This window comes from Rhinolophus sinicus, linkage group LG07 (genome assembly GCF_036562045.2).
Source record: "Rhinolophus sinicus isolate RSC01 linkage group LG07, ASM3656204v1, whole genome shotgun sequence".
NCBI lineage: Eukaryota > Metazoa > Chordata > Mammalia > Chiroptera > Rhinolophidae > Rhinolophus > Rhinolophus sinicus.
Genome location: NC_133757.1, coordinates 33077339 through 33103910, shown reverse-complemented (window position 1 = coordinate 33103910; position 26572 = coordinate 33077339). Strand labels below are relative to the sequence as shown.

The 26572-nt window shown below is 41.0% G+C and overlaps 1 protein-coding gene across 16 annotated transcripts in view; it reads right to left on the bottom strand.

Annotated features, from left to right (window-relative positions):
* Positions 1-26572, bottom strand: part of SGMS1 (sphingomyelin synthase 1) — a 254474-nt gene that overhangs the window by 158517 nt on the left and 69385 nt on the right. For 15 of the 16 annotated variants that reach the window (XM_074339427.1, XM_019738682.2, XM_074339432.1 and 12 more), the window contains one exon: positions 10094-10178. The exons of the other annotated variant lie outside the window; for it this stretch is intronic. The gene's annotated coding sequence lies outside the window, so the exon portion shown is untranslated. The remainder of the gene's footprint in view (positions 1-10093; positions 10179-26572) is intronic. 16 annotated transcript variants of the gene reach the window in all.

Genomic DNA, 26572 nt, shown 5'->3' with positions numbered 1-26572 from the left:
CAGTTGGTTAGAGCACAAACTCTGAACAACAGGGTTGCCGGTTCGAGTCCCACGTGGGCCAGCGAGCTGCGCCCTCCACAACTAGATTGAAGACAATGAGCTGCTGATGAGCTTCCAAAGGGGCAGCCGGATGGCTCAGTTGGTTAGAGCACAAGCTCTCAACAACAACGTTGCAGGTTCAATTCCCGCATGGGATGGTGGGCTGTGCACCCTGCAACTAAGATTGAAAACAGCAACTGGACTTGGAGCTGAGCTGTGCCCTCCACAACTAGATTGAAGGACAACGACTTGGAGCTGATTGGTCCTGGAGACACTGTTCTCCAATACTCCCCAATAAAATTTATAAAAAGAAATAATAGTAAAAAATAAAGACTTGCCCATACACGATAAAGCTCAGGATCAGACCAGGTTGGCACCTGCCAGGAAAATGGCATATATGCATTGAGGAGGAGAGGGAGGAATGGGCAAGCACTCTTTCCAGGATTCAGTTTTGAAGGATATTTGCCAAGAGCTGGGCTGAGGGAGATGAGAAATTAAAAAAGGAGTAAGCAACAGCTGCTGAGGGAGTCAGTTAAGACATCAGTAAAAAATGAGAAAGGAAAAACAAAAAAACTTCCAGAAAACAGTTAGTTTGTTGTACATGCTTCTGCCTCTTTCCAGAGAGAGACTAATCTTTCCTAAACTGTAACACAAGCTTCCAAACACTCTGGGGTCTTCTGTGCACAGAGCAATGACCTCTGTGAGGCCAGTGAGGGCTGGCTACAACCCTGTAAGGCCTCCTGAGCCAGCTTCGAGGAAAGCCACCCAGCCCTCTAAAGAGCTGAAGAAAAATGTAAGACGCTGCTCTTGGCGCTGCACTAGTTGAGCTTCTTGCACATAGAAACTGCTTACATTTAGTGATTAGTAAATGTAGAAACTCCAAAATCAAAACACTAATTGTTTTCCAATCTTAAAACAATTGTTTTGCAATTATTTTAAAGTACCAGAAAATTATTCCACCCATATCTCCAAAACCACTAACTGTTGCCATGAATGACCACATACATGGCTTTTCACCAAGACTTTCCCTTAACAAGCACCTTGACCTTTGCCACCCCGCAGCAGAGCAAGGGTGAAAGTTAAGTCTGTAAAAAGAAGAGGGGAGGAAACCGCAGCTAGCCGCACACTGCAGTAGCCACCCTACAGCAACACCTAGCAAAACTCAGGAACAGCTAGTTCGAAAAGCCCCTCGGTGGTGATCTGAAATATATTTAAAAACGAATAGGGACAAGCTTCCATCAGTTTCGCTTACAATTTTTCCATTATGACCATCTAGGGCTAATAGATGTTATTATTATAATGGTAGTTGTAATGGTAGTTGCTAAAAACACTGAGCTCCTCAGATGCAAGGTGCTAAGTATGAGCAGGCCCCCAGCCCACGAGTTCAAGTTATACTAAAGTGCTTCCACTCTCTGTTTGCTTCTTAAAGTATAGTTGACATACAATATTGTATTAGTTACAGGTGCACAACATAGTGTGATTCTCCGTTTATACACTTTACGATGTGATCAGCATGGTAACAACCATCTAATAACCATCTGTCACCATACAAAGTTATAATCTTATTGGCTATATTTTAAACTGATAAGTGTCTAAGTTCAAATGCATTATAAAAGTATTACATTTTTACTACCCTCCCGTTTTGACACCACATTTTAAATATTTTTCTTTCATATATCCCCTAACTACTTATTGTAGTTATAATTGATTTTGCTGCTTCTTTCTTTTAACCTTCATACTAGCCTCTTATGTGGCTGACCCACTGCCTGTACTATGTATTTGCCTTTACCAAAAGTTAGATTCACTTTCACATGTTTTCTTCTTATTAGTTCGGTTTCTTTTCAACTTAAAGAAGTTCATTTCACATTTCTTGTAAATCCAATTTAGTGGTGATGAACTCCTTTAGTTTTTGTTTGTCTGGGAAATGCTTTATCTCTCCTTCAATTCTGAATGATAATCTTGCTGGGTAGGATATTTCAGTGTGTAAGTTCTTTCCTTTCAGCACTATAAATATATCCTGCAACTCCCTTCTGGCCAGCAACGTTACTGCTGATAAATTGGCCGATAGACGTACAGTTTCCCTTGTATGTGACTAGGAGTTTTCCTTTTGCTGCCTTCAAGATTCTTTAACTTTCACCATTTTAATTCTATATCTTGGTGTGGATCTCTTTAGGTTCATCTTGTTTGGGACTCTCTGTGCTATCAGGACCTGGATGTCGGTTTTCTTCCCCAGGTTAGAAAGTTTTCAGCCAGTATTTCTTCAAATAAGTTTTCTGCCCTTTGCTGTCTCTCTTCTCCTTGGAGCCCTATGATGTGAATGTTAGTAGGCTTAATGTAGTCCAAGACGTCTCTTAAACTATTCTCACTTTTTAAAATTCATTTTGCTCTTTGCTGTTTTGATTGGGTGAGCTCTACAAATCTGTCTTCCAGGTCACTAATCCATTCTTCTGTATTATCTAATCTGCTATTGATTCCCTCTAGCGTATTTTTCTTTTCAGTTATTGTATTCATGATCTCTGACTGGTTCTTTATTTATTTATTCTCCTTGCTGCAGTTCTCACCGTGTTCCTCCATTCTTCTCCCAAGTTCAGTGAGCAGCCATATGACCATTAGTTGTAATTCTTTATCAGGCAAATTACTTCTTTCCATTTCATTAGGGTTGTTTCCCCTGGGGATTTTTTTTTCTTGCTTTTTCATTTGGAACATATTCCTCTATCTTCTCATTTTGTTTGACTTTTTTGCTTGTTTCTATGAATTAGAGAAAACAGCTACCTCTCCCAATTTTGAAGGAGTGGTGTTGTGTAAGAATGACTTCTGTGGAGACTATTCCAGGTGGCTTTGGCAGGCTGGCTGGAGCTGTAGCAGGCACACACAGTGCCAGGGGTGCCCTAGCAGGCCAACTGGCTGAAGCTGGGCAGGCCTAGATGTCCCAGGATGTGAAGCTCTGAGGTGCCATAACAAGCTGGGCTGGTCAGGGCGGGAGCAGGTATAGGTTAATATATCACGTGCGATATAGGCTGCGAGGGCACCTTGGCTAGCTGGCTGGCTGGGACTGTAGTGGGCATGAGTCGAGGTGTCCTGGGGCACACTGTGGCGGCCTTGCAGGAAGGCTAGAGTGCTTGAACCAAGCTCCCACCTGAGCTTCCTGGCTGGAAGGGGAATGTAAACAATGGCGCTCACCAGTGCGTCTGATCCCAGAGAATTCCTGCAGTTTGCCTCCTGTTTGGCAGGTGTCTTGGAGTTAGTAAACAGACTTTTTTTTCACAGTTTAGGTACCCTTTAAATTGCTGTGTTATCACTGTGCCCCAGGCGAGTCTGTGCACAGGCCTCTCAGTGACATCCCTCCCTACTACAGATTGCCGCATTAGGGAGGGATTCCCATGGTTACATCTCCGTCTCTCCTACCCTTTTCTGCGTGGTCCCTCTCTTGCTTCTTGTGCATAAACTGTTCAATCAGCCCCCAGTTCTCCCTCAAGAGGAACTGCTGTACATGTGTGTAATGGGTGTGTCCATGGGAGGAGGTGAGTTCTGGATCTTCCTACGCCACTTTCTCTGACCCAATCCACTCTTTCTATTTTAACCAATGTTTTAACTGAGAAGGACCCTGCTTCCTAATGTAATGCAACACAGTACATTACAAGATAAAACAGAAACTGGCATCCACAAAATGGTGTCTAGTGACCTCTGAGAAAAAGAGCAGAGCGAGTAAAACTGTCCTTTTCACCTCCAGTTCATAGAAGCCACCAGACAGTGGTACAATCATCTGGTCCCCAAGTACCACTCAGTGTGGCTCTGACACAAGTATACCTTCCCCCCACAAGTGCTTGAGGCTCTAAAATTATCTTAATTGCTTCTTCTCCATCCCCCATCCCAAAACAAAACTTCCCCTCCCAGTCAGTTTAGTTAGGAAATGGATAATCTAAGGTGTGAAAGACTCAAAGGCTTCTCCCACACTAGAGGTTGAAAAATAGTTCAAGACCATATACAGGATGTTAAAATATCTCCCAAGTACTCACTCACCCATAAAGTATTGCAATAATTGATGTAAAGATAAGGATGGTGGCCGAACCAGTGGCTCAGGCGGTTAGAGCTCCATGCTCTGAAGGCTGCCGGTTCAATTCCCACATGGACGAGTGGGCTCTCAACCACAACGTTGCCAGTTCAATTCCTCGAGTCCTGCAAGGGATGGTGGGCTCTGCCCCCTGCAACTAAGATTGAACATGGCTCCTTGAGCTGAGCTGCCTCCCAGATGGCTCAGTTGGTTGGAGCGCATCCTCTTAACCACAAGGTTGCCAGTTCGATTCCTCGACTCCCGCAAGGGATGGTGGGCTCCGCCCCCTGCAACTAAGATTGAACACGGCACCTTGAGCTGAGCTGCCGCTGAGCTCCCGGATGACTCAGTTGGTTGGAGCGCATCCTCTCAACCATAAGGTTGCCAGTTCGATTCCTAGACTCCCGCAAGGGATGGTGGGCAGCGCCCCCTGCAACTAAACTTGAACATGGCACCTTGAGCTGAGCTGCCGCTGAGCTCCCGGATGACTCAGTTGGTTGGAGCGCATCCTCTCAACCATAAGGTTGCCAGTTCGACTCCCGCAAGGGATGATGGGCTGTGCCCCCTGCAACTAGTAACAGCAACGGGACCTGGAGCTGAGCTGCGCCCTTCACAACTAAGACTGAAAGGACAACTTGAAGCTGAATGGCACCCTCCAAAACTAAGACTGAAAGGCCAACAATTTGACTTGGAAAAAAGTCCTGGAAGTATACACTGTTCCCCAATAAAGTCCTATTCCCCTTCCCCAATAAATAAATAAATAAATAAATAAATAAATAAATAAATAAATAAAAAGTAAGATGTCTTTCTTAAAAAAAAAAAAAAGATAAGGATGGCACTAAAAAAATGCATTAAAAACATAGTCATCAATTAATTAAGTCATCAATCAATTAAGCTTTATATGAACCTCAAATTAAGCCACTTAAGTCCAAACTGTTTTATTGTATTTACATACATTTTTAAAAAATATAAGCTATTTAGCACAAATAATCCTAACTGCTGTTTCACATCAGAAACTGGAACTGGGTTATTCTTCAGTGACAGAATGCTGCAAGGGAGCAGTAGGAACTCTTTACAAAATGGCCCAGAGGAAATGTCATACCCTTTGCATTTTCAAACTCATGAAAATAACTGTGAATCAAAGCTGAGTCTCAAATCTCTTTCAATTCCAACTTTCCTCTTACCCAAGGAAAGGAAGCATATGTTAAGTTCAAAAGACCCAAACAAGATATCAAAAAGCGGCCTATGAGCACTAAACAATAGGTAGTTATATAATTTAACTACAAATGCAAAAATATGCAATTCCCTGCAATTATACCTCTGACTACAGGCCATTGTGTTCTGTCATAAGTATTTTTAAATGATGCCGTCTAAGCAAAATGCCTATTTTTCCTAGCTAACGTAAGGACAAGGAAAAGAGAAACCAAAATTTTAGTGATTATCTACTTACCATGGGTATCAAACTTGGATACAATAAGCATTTGAGATTGCTAATTGTACTGTAATATCCATTCTCCCTTTCTTCCTTAATAACAGAACCCCCACTTTTTAAACTGGCACCCAGAATAACAGCTGCAACTCTCAAGATACTTTTGCAGCTAGGTGTGACCATGTGGCTATGTTCGAGCCGAGAAGTTCTCAAAGCGGGAATCCCTAACACCCTTTTAGGCAGTCCATGAAGCCAAAACCATTTTCATAATAATACTGAGATGATATTTGCCTTTTAATTCTCATTCTCTTGTGAGTATACAGGGCAGTCTTTCAGAGGCTACATGCACATGATGCCACAACAGACTGAATGCAGGAGTCAATTTGAGAATCCACCTGTCTTCTATTAACCCAGACATTAAAGAGAGTTACAAAAATGTCTAGCAGTGGTAGTCTTCTCATTAATAGTTGGGAAATAGTTATTTCCCCCCAAAAGTAATTTATGATAAGTAATGCTTTATTATTATTTTTATATGAATTACTGTTTTTTTTAATTTCTCACTTTTAATTTCTAACACAGAAAATGTTTGCATTACTTTCCCATTGAGGCAGGTTAGTTAGTACGAAATCAGGCAGTTAGAAATTCCTTCGTAGACTGAGCAAGAATAGAACTGTACCAGGACAACCGGACCAGGGCAAAAATAGCATCAATCATGCTCTGGGGCAACTGAGTTATTTCAAAGGTCTCCCCCAGGCTGAGCAGTAGAGGGAGTCTGGGAAACATTGTATCCATAGGCACCCACATCCCAACATTCCCCTCCCGGGTAGAAATAAAGGTACATAAACACAAGCATTTTGCCTTAGTTAGTGGGCATCCCAGTTTCGGATACTCCCTCCCACTCCGGAGCTATAGCTGTTTGCTTGCTGTGATAAACTATCTTCCTGTGCAACTCTTTGCCTCTCCTTGGTCTGTGTATCCATTCTTCAGCTCCAGGAGACTACGAACCTGGCATACATTAAGAAACATCCTACATCACAGACATCCTACATCACTATTGCTGCTGTAACAAATTACGACAAACATGGTGGCTTAAAATAACATGAACTACTGATCTGGAGGTCAGAAGTCTGAAAATGGTTCCTATGGAGCTAAAATGAAGGTGTTGGCAGGACTGAATGCCTCCTGGAGCTAGGGGAGATTGTGTCCCTCGCCTTTGCCAGCTTCTGTAGGCTGCCTGTACTCCTGGCTCAAGGTGTCCCTTTCAGCAATCGCATCGCTTCAACCTCTGCTTCCATCCTCGTAATTCCTTCTCTGACTCTGAGGCCCCTGCCTCCCTCTTATTAAGGTATTTTTGACTGTACTGACCCCATCTGGATAATCCAGGATAATCTCCACCATCCCAAGATCCTTAATATAATCACATCCATAGTCTGTCTTGCCATAGAAAGTAACATATTCACAAATTCTCTGCCTACACAAATTGCTAACCATAACCCACGTAAGGAAAGCTCTTCGGGTCCTCAGTAACTTTTCAGAGAAACATTACTCTACCATATGAACAGAGTAAGGTAGTTATTAGGTGGGAAAGCTCAGAAAAGCCAAAGTGATACAGACTGAGAAGAACTTTAACTTGAAGCCATGTCATCTGGCTGCTGATGAACCTAGTATGGCTGCAAGCCTTGCTGCCGACTCCCAAACACCCTGACTGAGGCAAAGGCAAACAAAAATCATTCTGTGGGCACTTTGCAGGCATCAAATAGAGGCTATGACAAGAAGCCTGCAGAGGTGAATCTGGTGAGCAGGAGGGGGGACACGTTGGACAAGAAGGTATCTGAAATAATCTTACTTTTCAAAACCTTATTTAGAAACATACAAATTCATTACCTCGTGAAAAAGGAGGAAAATATCATAAACGGCCAGGTGTTCCAGTACCGAGTCAGAGAGAGGTAAGTGACCGCTCTTGGTCTGGAGGAGCATGGCTGGGACAAAAGCCCAGGAGGCTCGGGGGGCATGTGCAGGAACGCAGCGCTCTGAGTCAGACCATGGGGCCTGGTGACCAAACTCAGATTTATGGTCACTCGTCTTGACAATGACTGTCAAGCCCTGGTTTTTAACACTCTAACTGAAAAGGACGTCTGAAAGATTGCATTCTTAGGCTGTCTCTCTGCATTATTTCGACATGACAAGAGCCACAATTTTGTAGCAGAAAAGAAACTGCACTCAGGTGAACTACGTTAAAATCATGCTCATGATCCAAATCATAACTTTCAAAGAGACATATATTTACAGTAAAAGAGGGGAAATGGGAGGCCCAAATGGCCAGTTACTGCTCTACCAAATGAATTGCCAGGCCCAGGCCAACAGAAGTGGGAGCCGTAGCAGTTAAGATTCCTTTCCCTACATTGTGCATTTGGGAATGATGGCTCCCCAGCCCAGAAGGCCGGGCAGGGCTTCCTTGGGAAGCACTGGCCATTCCTGAGACGTTTCTCCAGTTCGACTTCATCTCTTTCCCAGTTCTCCCGGGGAAGCTTCTGGAGTGTTCAGCTAACCAAACCAAAAACCTGCAGGAATGTGGGAACTGACAGCCAACAATAACCCAAGACTATGAAGTAATTACTTGCTAGAACTTGCTATCCAAGGGAGAAAAAGCCACAGAATTTCCTGGTATTTATTCTTTCCACGTGAAAGTATGGGGGTCACAAAAACAGGCAGTCCATCCAGGAATCTCTAGTCACAGAGCTCAGCATTTCCTAGGACTGTTTTCAGGGCCCGCCTTTCCGATGACGGCACTCACATTACAAGAATGCTACCTGTAACCTACAAAGTGTAAGGAGTTTGCGGATGAGAAACACGCCTGACATATCGCTGTCATCATAAAGTCCTAATCCACACATAGCTGCCAGATCTGTGTAGCCTCTGAAAAGGTAAGGTTGCCTACAGGTGATTATTCTCCCGCAGGATGAAGAAACTAGGAAATCAGCAACCTCAGTTGACATCCATTTCGAAACAAAATTTTTTTCATGCGCCAAAGCCAAAGTCCACTTAACATTTTATAGCTCACAAACTTCATGCTGCTTTCTAGGCCTATTTAGGGGAATGGAGAATGGGAGGTTTACAGAGATGATGCCTCTAATTCACAAGAGCAAACGTGAATTTTCGGTACTCCATGTGCCGCAGGCACAGATCCACACCCGAATCGTTTAGACCTAGTGCGCTGGATAGAAAGAAAAATGACATTTTAAAGGAAAATAGATTGGAAGGTATAAAGAAGGGGTGCTGAGTACGAACTCTGTTCTTAGGAGTTATTCCAAAAGTAGTGATTCCAACTTCCAAGGACGGAAATATTCAAGAGATTAACTAGGAAAAAGGAACAGAAGGCAAACGTGTAAGGATATAGAGTCATGTGCGTACAGATGTGGTTAAGCTAGCTTTCAAAGAAACCACTGCTTCAGTATTTTCCTACCCCTAGGTGAAACAAATTAATTTATCATGTAAACTTTAAAAGGTTTAAGAACATTGATAAAGGGCATGTACAGAAAAAATTCACTTTAAAATATCGCTTGAACACTACTAATTTAGGAATTGTGGTGGGCTAGAGATTTGCAGGGCCCTTCAGTTATACTATAATTAGATTCGGGATAAAACACAATTTTATTTAATATTAAAAATTAATTTACTACCATAGCATGCAACAAATGAAGTTTAACAACATAACTGAATGAAAAAAATGGAAGTTGTAGAATACATAGTAATTATGTGCCAGAATGGAAATTAACTACCGACACTAAGAACTGTTTAACTACCAACACTAACAGCTGTTTAGTTCAGCTGATCTTTACTTTTGGCACAAGATTTCCTCAATGAAGGAAGCAATGTCCTGGTCCCAGTTCTAGAGCAAGCTCTTCATCTCAACTCAAATTGACACATTGAGCCGTACTGGCCAAAACTGCAACTCGGAGAAGAGAGCAGATCTGGTAACCGTCAACTTCCAGGATAAAGAGCCTCAATCCAAAGCAATTCCAGATTAAAGGAAAAAGCCTGGCCCCAAATGACTCTCCCAGGCCGCCCTAGAACCTTTCTTAATAATTTCTTCTATAAACATGCAATTATTGTTAATAGTTTGGGTTAAAGATGAAAAATGGTTTAGACTAAGGTAGAGGTTTGCCTCAATTCAGGCAAACCCTTTTTCCTTTTAAATGTCAAGTTTAAATGTTAGCTTTTTAAATGCCCTGGTTTATGTGACTGCAGATCCTGCAGTGCCCTTTTCTGTCACTTCCAGGGACTCAGGCAGACATCACTTCCTGTGCCCTTTGTTATACACACGTCTACCACCGTGGCCCATGCTGCCTTCCTCTCCCACCAGGAAGCTGGCTTCTTCAATCCTTTTTCCTTCCTTCACCTGACCGTGCTGGCCGTTCCTTGGCTGAATTTGACGTGGGGCACCTCCAAGGCCCGGAATGTCCCTCCATCCATCAGAGCCTCACACACAGTCTCAGAGCAAAGCAAAAGCTGTTCTGAGGAACTTCAGATCCATGAGATGTTTGGGAATGGATAAAACGCAGAGATTGACTTACACGTGTTGTCTTTCATACACCCTCTGCTACGCTCCTACGTCACTGTGCTTGAAATCCACAACGCCTTCAGTCACTGAAGCTTTGCCTGGAACGATAAAGGCAGGAAATGAGAGAAGAGGCAACCAGAAGGAACCACAGGGTCTGCTGGGGAAAGAAACTCTCTTCTAGAATTAATCTTGACATTGAAAAGAAAAGGGGGCCACCTGAATTAAGGAAAATCTCTACCTTAGTCTAAGTCATTTTTCATCTTTTACCACAACCATTACCAGTAATTTAATGTTTATACAAGAAATCATTATTATTTACAAAGAGCTTTCACATGCCTTTTCTCATTTTAGCTGAAAGAGCTTGAGAATAAGCAAATATTATTTTATTTTATTTTATTTTATTTATTAGTTTCAGGTATACAAAACAATGTAATAGTTAGACATTTATCATTTATATCCCTCACACAGGGATAACCCCCCTCCCCCCATCTACTACCCCTCTTGTCTCATTAGGGAGACCATCTCAGGGATGATGTAGATGCCGGATCACAGCAAATACTATTTTAAAATGCAGCAGCTTTCCCACGACCATTCAGTCAGCAGGTACGAAAGGGAGAATTGGAACCACCACTATGAGTCCTCACTCCAGGCTCGTCTATGGCACAAAATATGATGGCTTCAACTCGAAAAACAGTCTTATTATTTCTTCTTGCACCAGATATATTTTCTTAGTCAACAGGTATAGAAATGGCTTTGCCTCCTGGGTGACACAGACATTGTCATAGGATTAAATATTTATTTACCAAAGACAACCCACAAGGTAGAAAATCCACACCAAGATAGTTAAGAAACGCATGTATATTTTTCACATACTTGCACTATCCTTTTTTCTTAGTTATAATTGCTGGGCTTCCTTCTTTTTTTTTTAACTTGGAAATAACTTCAAGCTTATGGAAAAGTTGTAGAATAACAATAGTACAAAGAATACCGTGTATTCTTTACCCAGATCCTCCTACTATTAACAATTAACCCATATACTTATTATTTACCCTCTCTCTACAGACACACACATTCACTCAATTTTTTTTTTCCTGAGCCAGGTAGAGATAAGTTCCATAGGTTATGGCTTTCTACCTCTAAATACTTGAGAATTTATTTCTTAAAAATAGGGATAGTCTCACATAGCCATAATGTTATTATCAATATTAGCAGATTTAATATTCATATAGTACTTTAATCCACCACCACTTTCAGTTAACCCAGTAATACACTTTAGAGCATTTCTTTTCCTACAACTCAGGATCCAGTTAAGGGTTAGGCACTGCATTTAACGGCCATCAATCTGAAACACACCGGATTCCTTTGTCTTTCATTACGCTGACGCTTTAGAAAACTAAAGTCCTCCCCATTTTTTTTATATGAATAAAACATTTCCTTTTGACTTGTCTGACATTTCCTCATGATTCAATTCAGGTCATGCATTATTGGCCAGGAAACTATGGAGATGATGTTTCTTTTTCCAGGTGTCCTGTCTGAAAGCACACAGAGTCCATCTGACCCTCCTCGGCAATGTTAATTTTGATCACCCAGCCAAGGTTTTGTCTAATTTCTCCAATGGAAAATTATTATTTTTTTCCCCTGGCAACCAATAAGTAAGCTGTGGGGAGGTACTTTGAGACCATGAAAATATTTTGTCCCTCAGCAAAACTTCCCCCTAGATTTAGTATCCATTGGTGATCTTTGCCTGATCTAAAATTTATTGCAATGGCTGCAACATGCTGCCTGTTCCAGCTCCAGCATTCCCTCCAAATTGTCAGTCATTACTCAGCATTGTACATTATTTGTTTGTCTATTTATCTACTTATGCTCAGTATGGATACATGAAGTCCTGCTTCTTCAATGGTTTATCATTTATCACTGGACTTAATTATTTTGGTGCTTAAACCATCTCAGATTTAGCTAGTAGACGCCTCTTTAAGCTGGCTCATTTATCTTTGCAACATGCCCACATCATTTTTTTTACTTTTATTATATTTTTATATTTCCTTACTTTCTGACTTTTTTTTTTTTTTTTTTTAAAGTTCTGGGCTCATCTTATACCTACCCTACCTCTGCTCTGGACTCAGCCATTTCTCCAAAAAGCCCTGGTTCCTTTCAGTGGAGAATGGTACTAGAGACCGACATCTAGGATAACACTATTTTAAAGGCATTGTCTGTTTCTATTGATTACTTTTCATTTTAAATATGAGTCACATTTTCCTGTTTCTTTGCATGCTTCTTTTCTGTTATAAGGTAAACAATTAGAAGGTATTCAGTTTGATTGCAATGGCCTCTAAATGACTGGCAGATCCTCTTTATCCTGCCAGGCTTGGTTTTGCAGTTAGTTAAGACAGTTCTATTTCAGTTATGTCCTTGGTCCTACCTAGTGCCTGGCACTTACTCTGCAGTATGGCACTTACTCCTAAGATGTAGTCTTTCTGGTGTCTCAGTGGAACGGCTAAGGTGCTCAGGGAGGTCTCTCCACCCTCACTCGGCCAGCACTCTCTGCATCTCTCAGTACTGCATGATCTCTGGTCTGGCCATTCTCTTCGGAACCTGGTAGCAGCTGCTCTCTGCTACATCTGCTCTCAGAAGGGAGCTTCTGAGTTCCCTTCACATAGCTCTACAGTACCCTGCCAACACATCCTAGCCTCTTGGGCAGCCCTGCCACCCGTGAGACCACCATCCTCCCAGTATGAAGGCAGGAAACGTGCTCGAGCAGTACACCAGAGCCAATGTGGGTCTCACCTCACGTGATTCTCTTCTCTCAAGGATCAGTGTTGGTTGCCTGTTGTCCAGTGACTAATAACAACTGCCTCCTATGTGGCTCAGTTTCCTAGTTTACCACGGGAGGGCAAGTCCAGCACCGGCTCCCTCTTTTCTTCTCTATGCCTTCCACACCACTGAGGCTAGGGAACACCAGACTGCTCTCTTGGAGGGTTAAGAATCAAACACTTTGAGCATATAGTAAGTGTTCTTGATTTAAACATCTCAAGGAAACTCTCTAACAATCTGTTTCTTGGAAATGTGTTTATTTTTATTGCAACGCTGTGGCAACAGAAATGCTCTCTAGCAATCAGATAATTCCAAACAAAGTGACAGGAAAATGTCTCTATTTCTTCCAGAAAGCTGATACTCACTTCAGATAGCCAGCTGGCTATCACTTTGACACATAATTACATTTATTTCTATTACTCTTCCCCCAAACGTCATAACAAAACACTATCCAAAGTGTATCCAAGGAAATGAAAGTTAGTTGTTAGTCTTCCTTTTTCTTGTTTACACACATGTACTTAGGGGTAGGGAGAAGACTCCTTTTCATATGAATCTTTTTCTGATGTATTTCCATTTCCACTTCTAACCACTGGTGAGAAAATAATTAGAAAAAAAAACAGTCGAAAAGAAAACTTGCAACCCCAGACATAAAGTTAATCAAAAGGAAATTGGCAAACAAGAAGAGTATTTTCATCGCACACTGTGATAAAAGTTTTGCAATCACAGGAAAATGGAGAAGAGGTCTTTCCCTACACAAGCCAACAGACTCATGTGCACAGTGCACGTGCACACACACACGTGCAGCGTTCCAAACAGTGTGCCAGGCAGAAATGTGGCACGACCTCTTTACTTTGTGAGCAGGTTTTCCCCGTATTAGAAATGCACACTGCAGCCCATCTAATTCACTTTCTCAAAGGAAATTAATGTATGGAAGTTACACCTTTCTTTGGTTTTACTTCAAGTCCCCTAGAACCTAAAGGCAAGATCTGATGTAAACATAGGGTCTATTTGCCCCTTGGCGCTCCTCACTGACCAGGCTCTCCCTATCCTATGGGGCTCTTAGATCAGTCTTCTCACAGGTCTCAGTTGAATTCTGTTTCCTCGCGTCAGCATGTGCCTGGTACTCTAATTAAATACAGTTCTTCTGTGGTTCCCCATACCATCAGAGCCCCTGGGCTTGCTAAAACAAGCCTTCCAAGATCTGCTCTCTACTCGCCTTTCCATTTCATCTCCCAACATTTTTTGCCTCTTCACTAGTAAAAACCTTGTAGCCATTTCCCTTCAGAAACTCCCTTTCTTCCCTTGACTAACTCACTGAGGCTTGACAACCTCTGGGGAATATTTCCTGATCACTATTCGATCCTGGGTTAGTGCCCCAACCTTATTCTCACAGCAGCTGAGCTCACCTGTATAATAAATACTCGTTTACTGAGCACTTACGACGTGGCGAGCACTCTGGGCATTTAACATCCATTGTCTCACTGAGTGCTCGCTCATGTGAACTCTGAACAGTAGGTGCTGTTATCAGCCCACTCTACAGATGAGCAAATGGGCAGAGAGGCTCAGCAGCTTCACAGTGTCACACAGCTAGTGAGTGGGGGAGCCAAAGAGCTTACAGGCTTTCCATAAACAGCACTCAATATATCTGAGGGGAAAATTAACAGTATAACTGGTGTTTCCAGGTAAAGGCCTGGAATGGGAACAAATGGCGATCCCATGACAACACTAAAAAGGTAAAAATAAGACGCAAAAAACTCATCAGAATTCTTCAGAAGAGGATGTCATAAAGATAATCATAAACTAACATCCACTATGATACCCATCATAAAGACCAAAATATTTCATCCAGATGGGGTGACCAGCAGTTTCAAGAATCCAGGAATACACACAGGCTCAAGCAAAAAAACTGTTTAAAAGTAATGGGGAGATGGGGAAGCATGTTCTTACTAGAAACAAACAAGAAAATATATACTAGATCATAGATTAAAAGAACCTCTCAGAGGGAAGAATCTGGACTATTTATATAATTAAATCAATTCCATTCTCAAGAAATTCGTATATTGTGCAACCAATAGGATCAATCTTCTATTTGGGGTAGCGTTACTTCCTACACAAATTGAGTAAGTGAGGATTAGTAAATAGGCAAAAATCCACCTAGGCCCTGTATGTCATGATCTAACATGCCCATTTCTGGCCCCAGATTGAGGAGTTGGAGAGCTGAAGAAGGAGGCATGAAAAGGAATGTCAGTGGCCTGCCTTACAAATGCCACACTGATAAGTCTCATGAAGAAAAGTCAGAGAAGATGAATACTTCAGTACAGCATCTCAGTTCACACACGTTACCCTTCTCCACACTGTAGACTAAGAACTAGAGCGAGAATAGACTATGATAAGGGCCTGGCAGGAACATAAACAGCACACATGCTCAGGGGTGACTGTGCTATCTTTAAATCCAACAGCAGGAATTCTTTAACTACAGTATAATGTGTTAATGCACATGGTCCCAACCCAGGCTGAAAAGTCATCCACAAAACACTTGCGTCTGCCACTCTGAAGGGCCATCTTCCCAGGGATTTCACACATGCTGAGGGAAAGAGACGGGCTAAGAACCTGGGCTGAGAAGTCAGACGTGCCTGGCTTTCAACCACAGGTCCTCCAATGTAGCCTTGAAAAAAATTAATCTTTTTCTGTGCTTCAATGTCCTCCCTGAAAGGACTAACAGAGATAATTTATGTAAAAAGCTTCGTTTCAGGATCTGGCACTAAGGACTATACAAATGAAATACTAATAATAATACTAATAACAATAAAAATAAATAATAACACAAGGAATTGCTGCTGCTATTTCACACTAAGACTCAGCCCTGAGCCATATGCAGAAACATCAACAAGTAGACAATATCGGTCTACAGACCAAGAAGAATGCAATCTACAAAATTTGAAATACACTGCGAATTCACTAAAATATCAATAAATACCAACTACTATAACTCAAAAAGTATTATAACCTGTATTTCAAAATGCTTAGAAGTAAAAAAAGTCTTCCATTTTAAGAGATAAGAGTAGCTGTTGTGTACTGAGGGCAGACTCTGTTCCTAGTCTTATTTACAAGAAGCACTTCACAGGTGTCATTCAATCTTCAAAACCACTCAGAGGTTCGTCAAATGATCCCAATTTTACAGATGAGGATTCTGAGCCTCTCAGGATTAAGGGATGGGCTCCGTCACACTACAGTAACAGCAGAGACTGTTGCTTAACACTGAAAGCCTCACCAGTGAGACAAGCAGGGACATAATCTCAGGGTTACACTGCCACTCCACAAAGCATTTCCTTGGCAGCAATTGGAATTTCATTGAGCAACATTCAATACAGTCCATATCTCATCCACAAGATGTGCATTAAAGAAGCCCAAATCATTGAAAGGTCATGATATGTCACCCATTAAAGTGACATACTAGTATAAATCTCATTCTATCATCCAGTTTAGTCATAATGTCCATTGGGAACACTGTCAGAAAGGAGTAATCTACAAATAGCCATGGTTATCCAAAAGTGACTAGATTTACAATAAACAAATTGGGTTCTGGAGCTGGGATGCTGGTGAACAGGAAGTAACATCAACGGCACAACACAAAATAAGTGTTCAGGGCGAGTGTGGATAGAGGAGGAAAATGTAAATCAAAAAATCCTCGTCTAATTTTGCTTATAGCAGAGTATCCTTATCACAAACAGCCAATCTATGACTCTCAAATTTTCTTATTCTTGATTATCTATGTGTCGCCCACCCGTAAGAAAAAAAGAAGGCAGCAAGAACGTCTATATAAATGCTAAGACTTAAGTCTGCTGCTCAGACTTTAGAATATGAACTCCACCTCTGAGGGGAGAATCCATGTTTGGTCACCACTGTATCCTCAATACAATACATGGCCGGGTGTACTGTGGACTTCCACAAGTAAGGGTGTATGTTCACGCCCAGCACAATTCGGAAATGTAGAGAAGAAAAAGTGTGAAGGGCTGCCCGAGGAAGGGTTACCTACCCCATTCCAGCAGGCCTCAGCACCTAACTGCTCTTTGGAACCTAAGAGTCATAGAAATGCGAGATTACAGGAGATTTTGTTTGCTTGTTTGGAATGAACATATTACACTTTGGAGGCAAAAATTCCGCCCAACCCTTTTGACTATTCAGTTTTGGGAATGAATACATATTATGCTTTGGGGGTGAAAAATGCCTCCCATCTCCTTTTGACTATTCAAAATATTTGCCAATATTTTGAAAGACTTACTGGCCTAAAATATGCCTCCTAATCTGCTATTTCAGAAATATGAATCATTCATGCAAAAAACTCACTGCTAGCATTGTGCTAGATACGACCAACACAAAGAAGAACAAGGCCGGGCCAACTACAGTTTAATAGAGACACAGACCGTAACCAAAGAATTACAATGCCACACAACTATTGCTTTCGGCAAAGTCAGATCAAGTGCGGGAGGACGCAGAGGAGGGAATGACTGCCCCTACTGCACATTTCAATCCCACATTGTGAAAAAGAACCTTTGCAATTTCCTTTTCCAATCCTCATTATCTTCTTTAAAATGAAAAGCAGCCCAGTCATCTATATACTAAATACTTTAAACAGTCCCCTTGCTCCTCAGCCATCATCCCACCCCCATGAGAAACTGTGCATTGCTTTCATGTGGATTAGCTAAATAAAAGTTCTGAAATTCATGACCAGCCACCCTGTAATGCTGGCTGCTAAAACACACATACAACTTAAGTGTTTAAGCTGTGTCAGAAATTTTTGGCCCTACTATATACCCTCCAAAATCACTGGCCTTCTTTATAGCTGATAAAAATTGTATGTCATATTCTGTCCAAAAATCTTAAAACAAGCCAAGTGAATGGTTTATCTAAAATCATGACGTCATCATCCGCAGTTTTGCTTTATTAAATTATTTAAGTGCTGTCCATCTCCAAGAGAGATTTAAGGCCACATACAATAAAAGGAACAGTCACAAACATGAAGTCGTGAAACGGAGAAAGACGTCAATTTTCCAACCACCAGATACCGCTGTCGGTGTGCTGGAACATGAAAATGATTTCTCAAGTTCTGATAGCCATAGCCAAAAGGAAAACGGAGCAGACCACATTAATTCTGAACAAAGGAAGAATATAACAGGGATTTTCCCGCTAAGTACTGAGAAACAGTCATCTTTTTTCACAGTGGCTTGTACAATACATGTAGAAGCATCATCAGGTTTCTTACATTTTTACTAAATAAAAGCTATGAGCGTAATATTAAAGTGTGCCTCAGTGAAGGGACTCAGGGAGGCACTGATAATGTAGAAATAAATACCTTTTGTGTACGTCCAGTTTAAAAATACTACATAAGATGACGAAAACCACACATTGGGCGGGAAGGTGTCACGGAGAGGTTGGTCCCCAAAACAAGACCATCCAGGAAAAACTATTCAGATGTGGTCTTTTCAGAAATAACTGAAATAAAAGGTTTTCAGAAATGTCAACAACTATTTCAGTATTCAGAAGGCTATCAACTCATGTGGCTGGAGCAGGTACTGTTTACATGTCAGCTCCCTCACCTACAACCTGCTCTGTCCCTTAATTTATCACTGAGGACCCCCTTATCATCCACCTAACCAGAAGGGGAGGAGCAATCCCAAAGTGTACTCATGGCTTTATTTCATATTTTAAAGGAACGTATACAGGCTGCCTATTTGTGCCTTAGTTTCTTTACTCAAGTTTTTACTTTTCTTAATGGTAACAAGCTCTTCTATCTGTTTGGGCAAGTGCCACACTTTGTATATCTGTTTATCATTATATTGGGTTGGTGCCAAAGTAATTGTGGTTTTTGCAATTATCTTTAACCGTTTAAACTGCAATTACTTTTGCATCAACCTAATAAATTCCTTTATCTTTGTATTCCAAGTGGATCCTATTCATTACAAAAAAACTTCTGGAGCCTTACGATACTACATGTGAGATGTGAATGTGGGCATAGAAGCTGGTGGACATGCTGACCCATCTCCTTTCACAAACTTATTTGCCCTACCCGTTTTTTTGGTTTTTCCCTGTGGAGCCTTCACATAAGAATAGTGACCCATAGAGTCCATTCTGAGAAATGCTGTTGAAAAGTATTTCCTTGAAACAAGATCTAAATTCTTAATGGGCTGATTCACTGATACAGCTCTGTGGCCTCATCTTGGAGAATTAGAAGCCTACCACGAACTAGGCTTTCGGCTGGAAACCTGACTCTTTTGAAAGTCAGCTCTAGCCCCTGAGATGCACTCACATTTCTGATTCAGACACTTTTAGGGCAAGAGAACAAGCCTCGGCTTAGTGGGTATTCCTTAGGCACTCAAGAGACATGAGTATATGATGTTTCAGTAGGAAATTTTCCTAGGCAGAATTTCAAACTATGTTCTTAGTGGTAATATATTAGACTTAGTTTTTAATACATTGCTTAACTATATTGCTATCCCTTCTTTCTTTCCACCCTTTAATTGACTCAAGTTTTCCCCCTGCTCACACTCATTCCTTGTAATCAGAACCCTATTTCCTCTGTGCAAATGATCAACCAATTCAAAATATGGTGTGAGGGACTAATAGTTTCTTCGAACTACCAGGAATATTTGGGTTTAAAAATGATTAAATATTGAAATATTTGGATAAAAGATTGACAAAGCACCTTGTAATACATTAGATCACGTTTTTATTTACTGTATTAAACTTTTGTTTTAATTACAAAAATAATTATATGTTTACATTAAACATTGTAAGTGCTAAAACCCTAAGAAAGAATTCCAGGTACTTTAACCTACGACTTAAAGGTAATCCAAGGGAACATTTTGATTAATGCCTTTCCAGACTTTCCCCCATGCCCCGTAGTTTCTTCATTGGAATGTTAACTTTATATATTCTATCTTCGCCTATGTTTCGTCCCACGTCAATATTTTTCTTCAACATCTTTGTCATGGTTACACAATACTTCATTTTATTGATGAAATATAATGTATCCATCCATCACCCTTTGGGGGGGCCGCATGGGTTGCTTCCAATGTTTAGTTTCAAACAGTGCTCACTAAGCATCCTCAGAGCTAAATCTCTGAACACAGCTCTTATCAGTTGGTTAGAAGTTACTTCCAGAAGTAGGCTCACTGAGTCAAAGGATCAACAACACATAGTTTGCTGAGTCACAGGAGACCTTGTAGGGAAAAGGGCCCTGTGAATCATTTCAGTTTGCATTTCTCTCACCCTCTTGTGGCTGAATTTTCCCAGTCTGTTCCTGTTGCCTTTACTGTGAGTTCAATTATTACCTGATTTTCAAGATAGGCAAATCCTGTTGTCTACTGGACATCCTTAGTTCAACAAGCTATCTGGCTTAGCATAACCTCTGAGTCCTTTAAAATAAAATCTGAAGTCACTCTGTCTGTTCGCCCTTCTGTGTTCCTAATTTTTTATCCATCTGTCATTTCTGTGATATTTCTAACTGAATAACTGATATGAGTCACCACATATTCCAGGGCCCTGTACTGACTCAGCTAATACTTACTTCAAACCTTCTTTTCTCCCCACAGTAACTCCCCACGGGCAAAGTATGGTTTGGGAGCTCGGAACAAGTGCCTCCATATTTCAAACCCTCCTACTGCTAAGCATGTTGACACAGCAGCATTTCTCAGAATACATCCAGTGGGATACTATTCTTATGAGAAGACTCACCTGGGACGGTGTCAATGATAAAACATTGGGTTCTCCGCCCCCACTCCCTCTCATAATATAGCAGTTTATTTACTTAGCATCTCCCTGTTTATCTTTGAGGGGCCAAGGTGTCAGTGGGAAATACATGCAGCAGTGTTTGTTAAAGTCAGAGTACTTCCTGAGTGGAACAGCAGCAGCAGCTCAGGACTATTTTCTGGGTCATAAGTCTCGTCTACATCGTACCATCAGGAAGGGAGAAGCTGCAAAGCCAAATCCAAGAAGAGCAACAGCTCCACTGTCAGAGCATTAACTGCCATCCAGGAAGATGGCTTCGACCACTTGTTGATTTTCCCGGCACATAATGAAGCTCATACTGCATCTATTAAGCCACACAGGTTTAAAACCTGGACTATGAATTAAATGCCTGGACTACTCTCAAGGAAGCACTAGACAAGATGCAGACAAACCCAAAGAGCTCCAGTGTTTCTCAGGGGCGTGCCATTAGCATTGTGGACAGGACAATTCTTCACTGGGTGGGGCTGTCCCAAAGACTGAGGGACATTTAGTATCCCACACCCTCAGGATGTTAAATGCTAATATACACACCCCTCACCACCATCATTACAACCACAAATGCCCCCACAGGTTTCTAAACAACAGGGCAGGAGTGAGGGGTGGGAGGTGTAATACTACCCCACATTGAGAACCTGTGTTTCTGTTACTTGGTGAGATGGAACTAACATTCAGGAAATGACAGAAAACAATATTAATCTGGATATGGAATTGTGCAGTGCAAGTTGTAAGTACCATAAAGGATCAAAAGAGACCAAGGGAGGCTAACAGCACAGAGCAAGAGATGGAGACCTCCCACCTCTTTCAAGAGTCCAGTCCAGGGTTAACATTTGCTGTGAAATGTTTTCTCATCGACATCCTGGATTTCCCTGCTGTAAGCTGACTACATGAGCTAATACAGTAAAGCATCATCCACACATTTGGCAATGCCACCTTTTAAAAATACTGTTATTATTTCTGTCTTCCTGCTCAGGGAAAGTTTTCTCCTTGCATCCTAGGTATACAAGAAGGGCAGGAAAACAGTGAGCGTCTTGGTGAAGGTGAAGGTGAAGGTAAAGGTGAAGGGCACTGTGGGCCTGGCCCTGCTGGGCTGCTCCAGAGAACTAAACCAGAAGTACCGGTCCCCTCACTGCAGGACTGACCCTTACTCGGCACTGAGGAGACCAGAGCCTTGTCTGGTTCCTTCCGTCCCGTGTCAGCCATGGTCAAAGGGCCATTGTTCCCAGAAGACCAGTGTGTTTAAGCCTCTGGAAACAACGCCCCTTGTTGATCTTCTGTGCGCCAGCTGAATAAGGTCACTGACTGTTTTCAGCCTCAGCCACAACCAATATCTTTGCCTTTTATTGTACAGAGGCGGCAGTGGTATGTTTTCTGATGGCATCATGATGCTCAGGTGAGACCGAAAAAGGCAGTGAATGATCCATCTTTTATGGATCCTGTTCAGAATTTACTGATGACGCACGATATTATATGGGTGTGGTTCTCAAACTTCTGGAGCTTATTTAAAACGAAAGTTTCTAGGCCTCAAAAAGTCTGATTTCAGTAAGTTGTGGGGTCAGGAACCTGCAATTTAGCCGCCCCCAGGTGTCCGACACAGGTGATCCATGGATACACATTGTGAAAGAAAAACTGCCACAGAATGACAGTAAACTAAACAAAAAACTAGCGTCTTCTTCACATTTTCTATTCTAATCTTGAAATGAATTCTTCCCTAGCAAAATAAAACATAAACATCTGTAAATATAGAAACAAGAAATCCAACTTAATTCTGAAAGAAAAATAGAGCCCTTGTTGTAAGGCTGATATAGATATGGTAAGCCTGCAATTAAAACTCCTATTTATGTCTACAAAGACTTTATATTTTAGTCTCCACATAAGAGTGGCTGATCACAAGATGAGTATTTGTTAAATCAAAGCACATTCAAAGTATACAACCTTGTATTTGGATAAGCTTTGCTTATTTTTTTCAATATTTCTTACTTTATCCTCATAAAAGAATATCTTATCTCACCATCTGATTACTTGCATCATCCTGGTGTGCAAACTAAGGCATAAAGAGTTTACCCAACGTGTCTAAAGATGTGCGGCGAGATTAGAAATGGCAAACAGGTTTCATGTTACTTGCCAATTCAGCTAGACCAGTAGTTCAGAAGCAGCTGCCTAGAGTGCAACACTAAGAAAGCTAGCCTGGTGGGAGGGAGTGGTGATGGATTAGCAATGTCTGACACAAGCACAGGGCAAGAGGAAGGGTGGTATCTCTGCACACAAGACCAGACATGCCACCTCTCCAAGTATTTAGAAGCACTGAAAATATTTCTAAATACTACTACTTGCATTCCTTCACTCAACAAATACAATCAAGTATCTCCTACATGCCAGACACTATGCCAGGTACAAGGGACATAACAACCAAGAGTTAAGTACTACCAAAGGGGTGGCCGTGATGCAATGAGGTGGTCTCTAACCTGACAAAATGGTATTTAAGGGGAGAACTGAAAAAAAGAATAAAAAGTAACAAAACGTTAAAAAGGAGGGAGGAAAGTGGAAGCGAATGCTTCCTGTTTCTGAGAAACCGAAACCAAGTCACCATGGCTGGATCACAGAGCGGGAGACAGGAATGGGGAGGGCTGGGCAGGCAACAGCCAGGTCACGTGGGACTTGGAGGTTGTGAGATGTCAACTGAAGATCATGGGAAGTTATGGAAAAACTGGGTGATGTACGTTTGTTTGTTTTTTTGATGGGAGCGGGTATGAATTCCAAGATTTGCATTTCATAAAGAAAATGGAAGAGTCACAGTGAAAAGAGAATGACTGCAGTCACCCAAGTGACCAGACCAGGAAGGGGAGGTAGGGAGAAGTGGGTGGATTTGAGATACTTTTTGGAGGCAGAATCTACAGTGAGTTGGTCTGGGAAAGCATTTAGGGGATGACAGAAAGGGAGAAGACCAAGATGCAGCTCTGATTAAAGTGCTCAGGATAAACTCAAGTGGAAACTCCAAGGTATATTTATAGCTGGACCAACTAGGGTTCGAGACCGTAAGAAACGTATAAGATTTGAAAAATCTGGAGACTGCAAGCACAGAATATAAGACCAAAACCACTATTCCTATATCTTCTGCTTTCCAACCTAGTTAAATTTTGTAATAGTTATATTACTACACCTATAAAGACTTAATCCAGCAGACATTATCATGTAAGTCTGATTTTCTAAGTTAAAGCACTTACTACATTTTTTTACCTCTCATAACAACTTAATTCAAGTGACAAGAAAACTGCTATTGAAAATTTTGTAAAGCTTTTGCACTTTCCTGCCTTGTTAAATATGGCACACCAACATAATTTCATCTTTCTTTAGAGATTTAATATCTTACTTTAATTTTACCATTCAGAGACTTATATAATGATCTCAAGCCCCTCCCTGAATGTCTGTGGCTGTGTGAATGGGAAATACCTAGCCTGGCTTGCTAAGTCATCTGTCATACTTTAAGAGCCCAGGGCTATTGTAAATTGCCCTACTTGAGATAAGACCAGGAGGTGGGGCAACGATCATTGAAACTGTAACATAAAGATGCTGGCCTCTGGCTGAGCCACCTACTCTGGAGATTTGGGGTGGGGGGAAAGGCTTGTTTCAAATTCAATCAAGAGAACCACAGTGGAGCCTCCAAATTCATGACTAGAACCAAACTCTAGGACTCTCATCCACCTAAAAAGGGGACTTTGATTCCTGGAACTGATGTTTTCTTTTCTGATGAAACACCTATCTTAGGACAAGGCACTAAAACTGACAGCTATTTCACTTCAAGAAGAGTTTCTGCTTTTATCCTGCCAACAAGTTTTAATAGGAAAAGCTCAAGATGCTGGCATCCACAGATGCAAGAGTCTGTGTGTCTCACACCTGTGCCTAAAATCACTGTGGCGAAAACTGTTATTTATTTTTTGTTCTTAAAATCTTCCCAAGGCCACCACTACTAACACCAGATTCTCAAGGCACAAGTGTGCCTTGAGACCCCACCCTATAACTTCCACTTTTTATTTTTCAAAGACCTGTGCGGCATACAAGAGAAGTATGTAAACAAAATTTCCAGGTTCTGTGTGTCTTAAAATGGCCGGAAGTACATTTATTATTCTCCTTAATATTATTTTTAAAAGTTCAAAAAGATCTGACGCACATATGTATTTACTTACGAATCACTGTTTTGAAGTGATGCCATTCATTGAATTCTTAGACATCTGTTTAGGAACAGATTATGAGATACCAAAAAGATTGAACTAAAGAAGAAAAAACAGAATTTCTCTGACACCACCAATCTGGGTTTAGAGCAGAAAATATGCACATGCATACTTGTTCATTAAAAAAAAAAAGAAGTCAAGGGAGTGAGAATTTATGAATAACATGAGTCAAAGTAAAAGCAAAGTGCCATAAAGAAAATTTTGTGAAAAAATAGAAAAGCTACATATGTAAATATAGAAAATATGGAAAGCTATATATCATATATGCATATTATGTATAATATGTATAAGTATATGTTACATCATATAGTATAAATAAAATATAAATTATCTATAAATGATATACATATAACAATGATATATATTATTCAGAAAGTCCCAATTTTTCTGTTAGTTGGTTTTTATTTTTTAGCAACCATTCATGCAATTTTTTTTGGTTATTATAACATAATGACAATTGCAAAAGGAAAATGTTTTCAAATATCCCAGGTTTTATTGTTTTTAAACATAAAACTTACCTGCTTTTCAGACCAAAGGAAGCCATCATTGCTAGATTTGGAACCACTTCCCTGACACACACAGTCCTATATGACCACTATCCGGCCAATTTTAACACGTGACATTAGGCAACCATGTCTGGTCTGCCACAATCCAGACAGCACTGGTGAGTATCATGAGCTCCCAAACTATCTTGGAGAAAAAGGCTGACTCTCTGCAGAGCAGTGGATATTTTAAGACAAACTTAGATTTTCCATTACAGTATGCTCAGCTGGAAAAACTGACTCTGTAGCAAGGCTGGCAATTTGACTTACAAGAGACGCTAAAGTCTGAGGCTGATTTTCACCTCTCTGGAACCATGGGAGGGAAAAAGGACAGCAGGGACGTGAGGCAGTGCATTTTAGCACATCTGCACACAGGCCTGGGACTGGCCCTCACTCATTATTTTAAAAAGCCAAGGTGAATAAATATATGTATATTTAGTTGTAAAAAAGTATGAAGTATTAGAACAAAAGGGTTTGTGGTGAAAAACAAATCTGCAAGTACAGCAGAAAACAGCTCCACTAACTCTAGTGGGGAAAGGAGTTTCTGTAGGGCTGGTGACCAGCATTCAGGTGAACCCCTGAAACAAAGTGTTGCTGATGTTCTACTTACAGAGGAGGAAGGTTGGATAATGGGGTTTAAAAAGTGAAGAGGACAAAACAACTAAGCATGGAGCAGTCAAGTCGCTTCAGCAGAAGTACCGTCTTTCCCCGAAAATAAAACCTAGCCAGACCATCAGCTCTAATGCGTCTTTTGGAGAAAAAAATTAATATAAGACCCGGCCTTATTTTACTATAAGACCAGGTATAATATAATATAATATAATACCAGGTCTTATTTTACTATACGACTGGGTATAATATAATTAATATAATATAATATAATACGATACCAGGTCTTATATTAATTTTTGTTCCAAAAGACACATTAGAGCTGATGGTCCAACTAGGTCTTATTTTCGGGGAAACACGATAGATAGTAACTATTGACTCCCAAAAATCCAAAATAGTCTGCATGTTGAAACCAAAAATGCGGCTTAGTTTGGCCTGATGACCATTCTTGTGAGTGAACTTTACAGGTAGTTTTTAATCCAAAACATTTTTTTACTTGACTTAATTCCAAAC